At 42.8% G+C, this 11072-nt stretch overlaps 2 pseudogenes; one reads left to right on the top strand and one right to left on the bottom strand.

Moving 5' to 3' along the window:
- Positions 1 to 2958: 2958 nt before the first annotated feature.
- LOC121134795 lies at positions 2959 to 5210 on the top strand (annotated as a pseudogene).
- Positions 5211 to 6028: 818 nt separating this feature from the next.
- Positions 6029 to 9371, bottom strand: LOC121134759 (annotated as a pseudogene).
- Positions 9372 to 11072: the final 1701 nt, after the last annotated feature.

The following is an 11072-nucleotide window of genomic DNA, read 5'->3' as shown; positions in this document are numbered from 1 at the left end:
CACCTGATATATTTCAATTTAAAAATACCTAAATTACCATGAAATGCCATGTCAATTTTAATGTGCTCATGGAAAACTTTTGTATTTTTTATCTCTTTATATTCACTTTTTATTTTTACTTAAGTTAGAAACAAGCATATTTCACATGTAGGTTACAGCTCCCTCTCCCTCCACTCTTTGCCCACATCCTCATCAACCCCCATCAAATTCCCACTCTACTCTCCAGAGAGGGTAAGGTCCTTCATGGGGGTTCTCCAAAGTCTGTCATAACATCAGGGGCAGGGCCCAGGCTCTCCTCAATGTGTCCAGGCTGAGAGAGCATACCTTCATGTGAAATGGGCTCCCAAAGTCCATTCAGAAGCCAGGGAAAAATACTGATCTAGTACCAGAGGCCCCAAAGATTGCTGACTCCTCCTCACTAACACCTATGTTCAAACAAATTCTGTGGTCTGGATCAGTCCCATGTTGGCCTCTTAGCCATCAGTCTGGGGTCCATGAGCACCCACTTGTTCAGATAACCTACTTCTGTGGGTTTCACCATCCTGGTCTTGACTCCTGTGCTCATCATTCCTCCCTCTCTCCACCTGGGCTCCAGGAGTTCAGTTCAGTTTTCACCTGTGGGTGTCTGCCTCTGCTTCTATCAGCAACTGGATGAAGGCTCTAGGATGGCATACCAGGTAGTCATCAATCTCATTATCTGGGAAGGGCATTTAAGGTAGCCTCCCCATTATTGTTTAGATTGCCAGTTGGTGACATCCTTGTAGATCTCTAGAAATCTCATTAGTGCCAGATCTCTCCCCAAACATATAATGATTCCCTCTATTTTGGTATCTCTCATCCTGCTCTCCTCTATTCTTCCCCTGACTCAATCTTCTTGCTCCCCCATGTCCTCCTCTCCCCTTCTCTTCTCCCCCTCACTTTTCCCCAGCTCCCTGTCCACTTCCCCTATGCTCTCAGTTCACTCAGGAGATGCTGTCCCATTCCCCTTCTCTGTCTATTCCCGCCCCCACTCAGTGCAGAGGGTAGTGGTGAGGATTGGCCTGACCTCAGGCCAACTTCCTTCCACTTGCCTTCTCTGTGATCTCCTGTCCTGGGTAACACTTACCTGTATAAATTGTATGAGTTCAGTGCAAGGACTGTCAGCGAGGAAGCTACATCACTCAACTGTTTTCGAGATTTAATTTATTGGTGTGTGTGTGTGTGTGTGTGTGTGTGTGTGTGTGTGTGTGTCTATGTGAGATCATGTGTAGTGTCCACAGAATCCAGAAAAGGTTGTTAAATTTCCTGGAACTTGGATTATAAGCAAGTATAATCAACCCAATTGCAGGTGATGGGAACCAAACTCTGGACTTCTGCAAGAACACCACGTGTTCTTAGCCATGTTGCCAACCCTCTTTTTCTGTTGCTTTTTTTTCTTAAGATTCATTTTGACTGCTGAAACAGAAAGAGGTTTAAAGCTGGCATAAATGAAAGCCAGATTTCCAGTTATGAGACTATCTATCCCAAGTGTTATCTCATTTACACCATCATATGAACACATGGAGTGTAGTGCTTAAAATAGTAAGCAGTTGCTAGATAGAAAAGATGTCATAATGTACTAACACTGATGCAAAGTCCCCAAAATTTTAATAGCTTTCTAGAATTATGTGGACAACCACTACAATGTTCAGATTTGTTTACTGGGAATTGAGGAGAGACTTCCAGAACACCACAATAAGAAGTTACCAGGTGGGACTTGCATACCTTCGTCACCTTCCATCAGCTTCTCTCTCCAGCTCCAGTCAGAGTACAAGGTAACAAGCTCAGAAACATACAGAGAACAAAGCTAATAAAAAAGAGTAGGTGCAGTGAATGTCTATGAACCGTACTGCCCATATTAGCCACATGTGTTCATTAAAACTCAAAGTAAATTATTGTTGTTCAAATAATCTTTTTGTTTGTGTTGAGATAGGGGTTTACTGTATAGGACTGGTTGTTCTGAAAGTTGCTCTGTAGACTAAGGTGGCCTCAAACCCAGAGATCTGCCTGTCTCTCTCTTGACTTTTGGTGTTAACGGCATGCACCACAACCATCTGGGTGTTAAGTCTTTTTTAAAAGATTTATATATTTTAAAAAACTTCAAAATTTTTATGTGCATGGGTATTTTTGCATACATATATGTCTGTATATCACATGTGTAAACATTACCCAAGGAGTGCAGAAGTGGGTACTGGATCCCCTGGAACTGGAGTTGCCTTGTGAGTGCTGGGAATTGAACCTGGGTCCTCTAAAAAGTACTCTTAACCTGTGAACCATCTTCCTACTCCTGAGATTTACTTATGTATGTATGTATGCATTTACTCATTGCTTTGTTTAGTTTGCAAGTTAGGGTTTTTCTGTATAGTCCTGTGTGTTTTGGAACTCACTTTGTAGAACAGACTGACCACCAACTCACAAAGAGCAGCCAGTCTCTACCTCCCAAGTGCTAGGAATAAAGGTGTGTATCACCACGACTCAGCCTAAGATTTATTATATTATGTGAATAAATGTATATATATATATATATATACATTTGTGCATATTCTATAAGCCTGGAGAGCCCAAAACCCAGAAGAAGGAATCAGACACCAGCGAACAATAATTATATTATCTATATGCATAGGAATTGAACCTAGATCCTTTGTAAGATCAGCAAGTGTTCTTAATCACTGAGTCATCTCTCCAGTCCCTAAAAGTCAGTTTTGTAATTAAAACTTGGTGATCACATGTGGCTAGTGACTAGGGGGCAGGGCCATATAATATTTCCATTATCACACAAACTTCTACTTGATTGACCTAGTGCTCTTAGGAAACAAAGTTTTATGTACTTTCCAAGTAGCTTTGTTTTGTTCATTTTAGTTTTCTTTATATGTCTGCTTTGCCTGTGCATGTGTTTTGCTGCTTCTGTCCCCTGAAGTTGCTAAAAATTAATCCTTGGGCATGGTAGTCAATGGTACCTGCTGAGATATATTGCCAGCCTATGAAAGTGGTTCACAAAATGTCAGTAAATAAAATTGTTAGTTATAGCAAATTCTTAAGAATGTTGAGTCTATTTTCAATCTAGCTTTGTGACTTGGATGTGTGATTTAAGCTCTCTGTACCCCAAGTTGCCAAGGGGTGATGTAATCAAAATGTAAGGATCTAATGGAAGAGGAAAATAAGAATAGGAACAGTGCTTACATAGTGACCCCTGGTCACCTAGACATGAAGCAGAGCTGCCAGTCAAGTCATTCAGCTGTAACCTAGTGTTAGAGCAGAGGTTCAGATACACTCATTCCAAACTCTGATATAGACAAACTGATTGTCAAGAAGGCCAGGGCAGAGTGCTATGGGGATATGGGATTTAAGTTGTGGATCTACTGTGCCTCAGATGAGGTTCCCTCCTCGTCCACACAGAGAATGATTAGAGAGCAAGGAGATGTAGCTTTGAAATAGTTTTTGAACAGAGGAAGATTTTTTTTGTTAAACTGAAGGGAAAGGACAAGTACTACCAATGGATTGTGAGCCAGCTCAGAAAGAAGCTGGAGTGTTGTCAGCTACCTGAGAAATCCTTTCCCTAGATTCCAAGTGTGTTCAATGGTGGAGGATTAAGTGTCTGGAAGGAGTCACAGGATGTCTGGGACTCATTGGTCCCAACAGAAAGGTCAGGCAACCACATGTGAGTGGATGACAGGAAGGAGGCCATGGCTAAGCCAGCTGACCTTGGACAAGGGAGAGAGAGGGCACCACAGGCCTCAGCTCCAGGGGAAGATGAAGGATAGAGGTCTGAGAATCCACCATATTTTGGCCTGGTGTCTGAGGATAAATTTAGGTCGCCAGTTTTAAATGATGTTCACTTTCCTGGCTGAACTTTAATCTTAGCATTTGTAGGAAAGACCTGCTGTGCAAATTTCTGTGTGTTTTTTGAGCTAGAAAAGTCCCACAGTGAAACTTCACGCAAGGAGGGAAGAAAGTGAAGAACCTAGTCAGCCTGCTGGTGTACATTTGAAGAGGTTGACAGGGAAGCATGTCCTGAGCCCAGAAGTTAAAGTCTGTCTGGATAACATGACAAGGCACTATCTTTAAAAGCATGGAGACAGTATGTTTGACACTCACTCATAATGTCAGCACTTGAGAAGCTAGAATGGAAGATTAATACTTGAAAGCTGTCTGGATTATATACCAAAGCCCTGCTTTGAGAGAGAGAGAGAGAGAAAGAGAAAGAGAGAGAGAGAGAGAGAGAGAGAGAGAGAGAGAGAGAGAGAGAGAGAGAGAGAGAGAGAGAGGGATATGGTATTACAGAAAAAAATCAGAGACCTTGTTCTGTCTGCTCATAAGACAATGCCCATCTCACCTGAGGATGGTCCCTCTGGAGGACAGCAGTAAACCTGACACCATACAACAAAGAGACAGTGTGCCTCAGCAATGTACTATTCCTCTCTGTGAAGCCACACAACCTCCTGGATGAGACTGGTGCTAACATGAGGTCAGCCACTGAAAAGCCAATGACAGCTTCCAAAGTCATCCACTGTATGACCAACCCCCAGTCATGGTGAGGAAGGGGCTCACTGTGTGTGTCACATACAGTCATGCTCAGATGGAGGATGGCAGGCTTGTGGAATGGCTCACTTCCTCTAGAAGTGGACAAAATGCTCTCACAGGGCTTATTTGTCACAGGGCTCAGGGGGAGAAGACCCTGTCTATGTTTTTAAGCCCTGGCTTCTCTGACTGATGATGGTATGAATATGGGACTTGCAAGGCTACTTGTATTCTGCTTTGGGATCCAGACCCTCCTGGGGGCAGCCAAGATAATACTAGTCTCAGAAAAGCATCCTTTACAACTCAAGGATAATGTCTGTTCTCCTGGTGGGACCACAATCATGCCTTTCACATGCTGGGAAGTGGAGTCTTTCTGTTCCCTGCTTATCAATATTGTGGAGGCCTCCTACATCTGCACGTGGGAGATGCACACCATGGCTGATCAAGAAACTGTCTCCCCTGCTGCCTTCGAAAGGAGTATGCCAGGCAAGGAGAAACTGGACCCCTCTGCTGCAGCCTCTGTGTCTTCTAGCTATGTCAATCCCCATGACCTGGTCTCAGCAAGCAAGAATTTATGTCTGTCTGTCTGTCAGGGATACAAATTACTTCATGCTTCAGGGAAGGAAAGGGTGAGACATGCAAGAACTCACGGGACTAGATCACTGAATAAATGAAGGAACCAACAGGAGACCAGAATTTGAAGAGCCAGCTAATGACACAGGATATAGCTGCCCAGACAGAAAGAAACCAACTGAGCCAACAGGACCCAGGGAAGGGTGTGGTTTGGTAAAGAAACAGCATGGAATAACAGAACCTCAATTTTCAAGATTCAATTGTGTAAAGGCAGCTTCCCGAGGCCATACCTCAAGACTGGTACTTTTGCTTTTTGATAATTTCTTTCAGGTTGCGGGGAGGGAGGTGCCAGAGTTTTCAATCCCAGAGAAAATGGTGGCAGAATATTTTGTCTTCTCTCCAGAACTATCTTTACAAAATGGGTGGGACATGCCTGAAACATTAAAATTATCTATAGGGAATTTAGATTGAGGCTTTCTTTGTGGAAAGTATCAGCCTTTTAAAGCCATTGCAGAATGGTTTTGATTTTGTCTTCATTGTTTTTAGTTATAATTTACTAAGTAAGAATTTATTGATACTTCATGGGGAGGGAATGGGGATGGAAGCTAACACACATGCATGCTAGGAAATCACTCTTTTATTAGGCTTCATTCTCAACCAGGAATGTGGTGGATTTTATTTACTTCTCAACTTCGTAACTGAAATCATACACAAGGTTTCCTTGTTATCTGTCTATTTTTGATGGAATACACAACACATGTTTTGCCCCATGTACAGACATTTACTGTTATATTCCAATTCCTACTTTTTCATTTTTCTTTCTTAAAAAAAGCAAAACAATGGTGTTTCTTGGTCATTCCCATGGCCCACAATCCCCATTACAACTGCTCTGTGCTCTTTCAAAAATAACAGTGGCATGTGGCATTTCACAAGTATTTATTCTACATTGTGGGGTGTTTACACATACAGAGTTTGGGAACTAACTCTGTAAGTGGCTCTGTCCTTGGGGACTACATGGCTGGGAACAACATGAAGATAAAAGTCAGTATTTACTAGGTAGGCCAGGAAGTCGGAAGAAGTTGTGGTCTTTACCACTCCGGCCCCATTCATTGGCAAACTGGTCAGCTCTTGAGTCCTCTATTCCACGTCCTGTGATCCTCTTAAAACCCTCTCTGGCATCACTGTAATCAAGACAGACAAGAAGAAGTTACATAACAACGCTGAAGGCAGTAGCCACACTCTCTGAACTCCTGTCTCCCAGAGATGACTTTAAGAGTAGCCAAGGAAAGTCAGGGAAGGAAAGGCTGGTGCTGATGCTGCCTGAGTGAGCCCCTGTTCTGTGCAGGATGTCACCCTCATGCTGGAGGAGCAGCAAAAGAGGAGAGAGTCTGGGGTCATGTATCATTGCCAACCATCCCCAGTACTGTGCACAGTAAAGAGGAAGGTTAATGGGCAGTGTGCACAGGATGTAGAGGACACCTGCCTCCTGACTGTCTAAAGCAGTCAAGCTCTGCTCACTGAGACCTGTTACCTCATCACTTTTGCAGCCCAGGCTCCTCCTGGACCCCTTTGGGCAGCATCATAGTTCCCCCTGGCATGCAAGTATTTATCTGACTTTTTCCAGTTGGCCTCTCTCATGTCAGCGTTAAGCTCTCCACATGTCTCTACTCCCTGGAGAGGAAAGAGAATGGTGGGGAAGATTATATTTAGACAAAACAAAGCATTAAAACATCCTACTAATGATTCAGCCTTTTATAAGCCCACAGAAACGCTGCTGACTTTCAATGCATAGTTCTTACTTGCCCGTAGCTATGCAGGAGAAGTGCATTTAAAGCAAGTTTTATTCTGATGGATTCCTGTCTTAGCTCTGTTGCTGTTCATCTTGGCTGCTCATATTGAGGAGAGAAGATCTCTAAGGGATGTTTCCACATATGATGGTGAAACTCTCTTTAAAATAGTCCAGGGAAACTTTTAACGTATATGAACATGAGGCCTTTTCCCTTCCTCCTCTCCCCTTCCTTCTTGTTCCATTCCTTTCCTTTCTCTTACTTTCTCTTCCTTTAGAGACTTTGTGCATCTCTGTATAACCCTGTAAGGCCTGAAACTCACAATCCTTTTGCATCAACCTCCCACATGCTACAATCTCCACTGCAGCCACAGCTCTCCTCTGCACAGGCAATGGGAGCAACTGCTCTCCAGGCAGACTGAGTGCAGTTCTGTCCTTCGTCCATGGAATGTCCAGGGTCTATGTCAGCCTGAGCAGTTCTCAGCACTCCCTCAGCAGAGGACAACAGTGAGTTCTCAGATACCAACTGAGACAGCTGGATGGTCAGAGACTCTAGGTGACAAAGGACACAATGGGTTTACAACTTCTACATCCTCTCCAGAGCAGGGAAGAGTATTAGACACCTTGGAGATTATACAGAAAACCGAGAAAATGCATATGGGATGGTCATGGAGGATACTCAATGTATCGTCATCTCACTTCTCTGCTCCTCAGGACAGTGCCACAGACAGCAAAAGTTCTAAACAAAGGAAGCAGCGGTTTGCTGTGCAGTGAAATAATCATGTCCAGATAACATTAAATGGGAACTGTCTTCAAAAGTAATGAGTTAGGGGAGAGGGAAAGCCCACTACCTAGGTTCATTTAATTTTTATCCTGCTATGACTGGTGGCATGTATTGCCCTTGGTGACAGATCCTAGTTCATGTCTCTGCCGCAGCAGCCTGTATTCCAGGTAAGTCAGTCCTTTTGTGGGTTGTGGAGGATCTGGAGCTTCCTTCACAGGTGCTGCCCAACCTAAACCATGACCTGCTGCTTCTCAGCTAAACAGTGAGCATGTGCCCATCAAATCCTCTCTCTCTTCTGGGAGCTGTGTAGTGGATTATGAGGAGCTTGACAACTTGGGCTAACCTCTGCTCTTCCATGGATTTTGTTAGGTAGCTTACGTATGCTTTGTGCCTCGGTTTTCTGAAAGAGCAGATGTGGCACCTACACCACAAAATTAATTTAAAAATTAATTTTTCCCACACATAATGCTCCTTGGACAATGTCTTTTCACTGCTCTATTAGCCTTGGCTCCTGTCCCTGTGGATTGGGGACTGCACGGGTTCTCCTGTGCCTGGTCTGGAACATTCTACAATTGAGATACATTTCTTTTTACAGCCACCAAGGGGGAAGAAGGCCCACTCTTCAGCTTGAAAATCTGCTGCTAAGAAGTACAGAATGTACATACATTACTGTGGGAAAGCTGCTGTACAAACATTACAAACAAAGCATTAAAACTTCCTACTAATGATTCAGTCTTTTATAAGCCCACAGAAACGCTCAGGCTTGTGATCCTCATGGATAAAGGTCAACACTGACCAGAAAAGTTCAGAACTACACAGGAAGAGAGACAGTACTTCTCTGTCCATGGGGACTTCACAAGGAAGTTTGTCTTTTATTATGTGGTCCCTTCTCCGGTAAGTACTTGAAACTGACATGTATAACCTCCTGCCCCATCCTTTGTCCTTACCTTGGCCAGTTTCTTTCATGAACTGGAACCACCTTTGGCTGTCAACTCCCAGGACCAAGAAGCAAAAAATGATGGCAGTGAAAGGCTTCATTCTGCTGTATGGCCAGGAAAACACAGGGTGAATATGCCATTTCTTGGGGTGAAATTTGCTTCAGTAATGTTGAGCTGCATTCTAGTAACAAATCCCACTGGATTTTATACATAATCCCACACATGAAGAGACAGGTGATACAGTAGATTCCAGGGAGTTATCTAGATCCCCATTTCCACATTTCATTAGAATCCCACTGTTTGAGACTTTGCAAATGAACCATTAGTATAAAGCACATTGCACTCCAGTGATGCCAGCTGAACCACAACTATATAGGAAGTTTCCAGAGAGTCATGTGGGGGTTTTATAACCATCATATCTCTCCACAGTCCATCTGTATAAGGCTGGCTCCATGATTCCCTGAATTCACACAGAAACATACAACAAATCTCCATGCTAAAATACAGCCTCCAGTGAATTCTAATCCATCTAGTAGATTCAGGAAAGAGACAGAGCACGAAACACAACAAATTAATGCTGGTGGGGAAAAGAATCTGCAAAGAGCAAATGTTGGAAAGTTCTGAGAACTCACCTTGGGCTGTTAGTTCCTGCTGAGTCCCCAGGTGAGTGGCTTCTGTGACTTTTTGAGGAGATGTGGGTGGGGCTGAGTGACAGATGTATATATACTGTCACTCAACTAGTGGAGCAACCTCCTGTTTGATCTTTCATAATCCACTTGGCCATAAATTAGCTTTCAGAACATAAAGATTTCTCTTTGCACAGATCTGCTTTTCCCAGATTGTGCAATTCAGGTATTTTCAGGAATGTGGCAACTTAGGGATTTCAGAGTCCTCTCCCTACTGACTGGGAAAAATCAGGATGGGTACTTTCCATCCGGTAATGTGGTGCCAATTACTAAGGAAGGGAAATTAACAATAGAAAAAGAAATATGAGTATGTAATAACCATGAGGGGACATTTGCAAGTCCAAATGTTCTTTCAAAGCATAGTTCAGAATGGAGCTGGGCTTAGGAAACAGTTGAAAGGGAGACAGAAACTGACTTTTAACATCAACATGCATGATCTTAACACTGGGAAAGGACTTCTCCCTAGTCAGGTGTATTTATTCATAGACAGTTTAAATTCAGATACTGCGACAAGCCAGGAACACAAAACAACAGTACAGGAATTTGTCTCAAAGTTGTGAAGAAATAACACACCATAAGCACGCATGAGGTAGGCCCACTGGCTGCTAAGTTATTTTAACAGTGAATTCAGGTAGAAAGGAACAAAGTGCAACACAAGAAATGCTGGGAGATAACATCAACAAACAGGTACTGGAGCTACAGAAGCAACACTAGGGTTTGCTACCTGAGTTTATTTTAGAAGAAAATCCATTCAAGCCTTGGGGTTGCAGGTTATTTTGTATCCCCAACCCTTTAATCAAAAGAAAAAAACTGAATGTGTTGACTTCCCTAAAGAAGAAGGATGTATAGCTACTACATGGTGGGTATATTAAGGGCATCACAATCATTCCCTGTTCTAAGGGACCCTGGGCTGGAGCCTGAGGAGAGTAGTAGAAACAAAAAGAGCCCAGCCAGAAAGAAATATTCAGATTATTTGCGTGAAATTGTGTGTTACAAGAAGAGGCCTGTGAATATTTTGCTGGAGACACAAGCTGATGTAACAAACCGTGTAAGCTGGAAGATGGTGAATAACAGCCAGAAGAAGGAACAGCAGCTGAGGAGAATGGAAGTGAAGAGCTGTCTATTTGATGCAGACAGAGGGTGATAGTGAGGAGTATGTCGGTAAAGCAATGAAGGATGAAGCAAGTGCAGCAAGGATGGGCACCATGTTTGAGATTGCTTGTCTTAGATTAGAGCCTTTGGAGAGTAATTGGTCATTCTAGGTTTGGCCTTTATTTTAGTTATTTTGGCACTGTGACATGATTTTACAGATAATTCTAATGAATCCAGGCCCCTCAGTCAGGAAGATTCTTAAGGTTTGTGTGGACAATTGGATTTAGTCCTCAAAAATGATGACATCAGCCAATTACAGCACATTAGATACCTTCTATGACAGATGGTTTTTATCTCCTTTTAAGAAAAAAATAATTTAGATAAATATTGTCTCTTGTTAAGTGAGTCAGCACAACAGAAGCATAGCAGTCTACACATCTCTCCCAATGCCAAAAGCTTTTAATCACTAAATCTTGTTGCTAATAAGTATTGCAGCAAGAGGTCATAAGACTTCCCAGAATATCAAACATTCAGGGAGGAAGCTATTTACTTGTTTTCATGTCTTCAGTTCTGTCATCTCTGTGGAACTGGATGTTGGTTGTAGTTTGTGTTTTCATCTAATGACCCACATTTCTCCAAAGGGTGACATTAATCAGTTATATATGTGCAAATCCCTC

The sequence above is a fragment of the Mesocricetus auratus genome, unplaced genomic scaffold (genome assembly GCF_017639785.1).
Source record: "Mesocricetus auratus isolate SY011 unplaced genomic scaffold, BCM_Maur_2.0 Super-Scaffold_100030, whole genome shotgun sequence".
Classification (NCBI taxonomy): Eukaryota; Metazoa; Chordata; class Mammalia; order Rodentia; family Cricetidae; genus Mesocricetus; species Mesocricetus auratus.
Note: the sequence above shows the minus strand (reverse complement) of the source record. Positions and strands in the feature narration are given on the sequence as shown.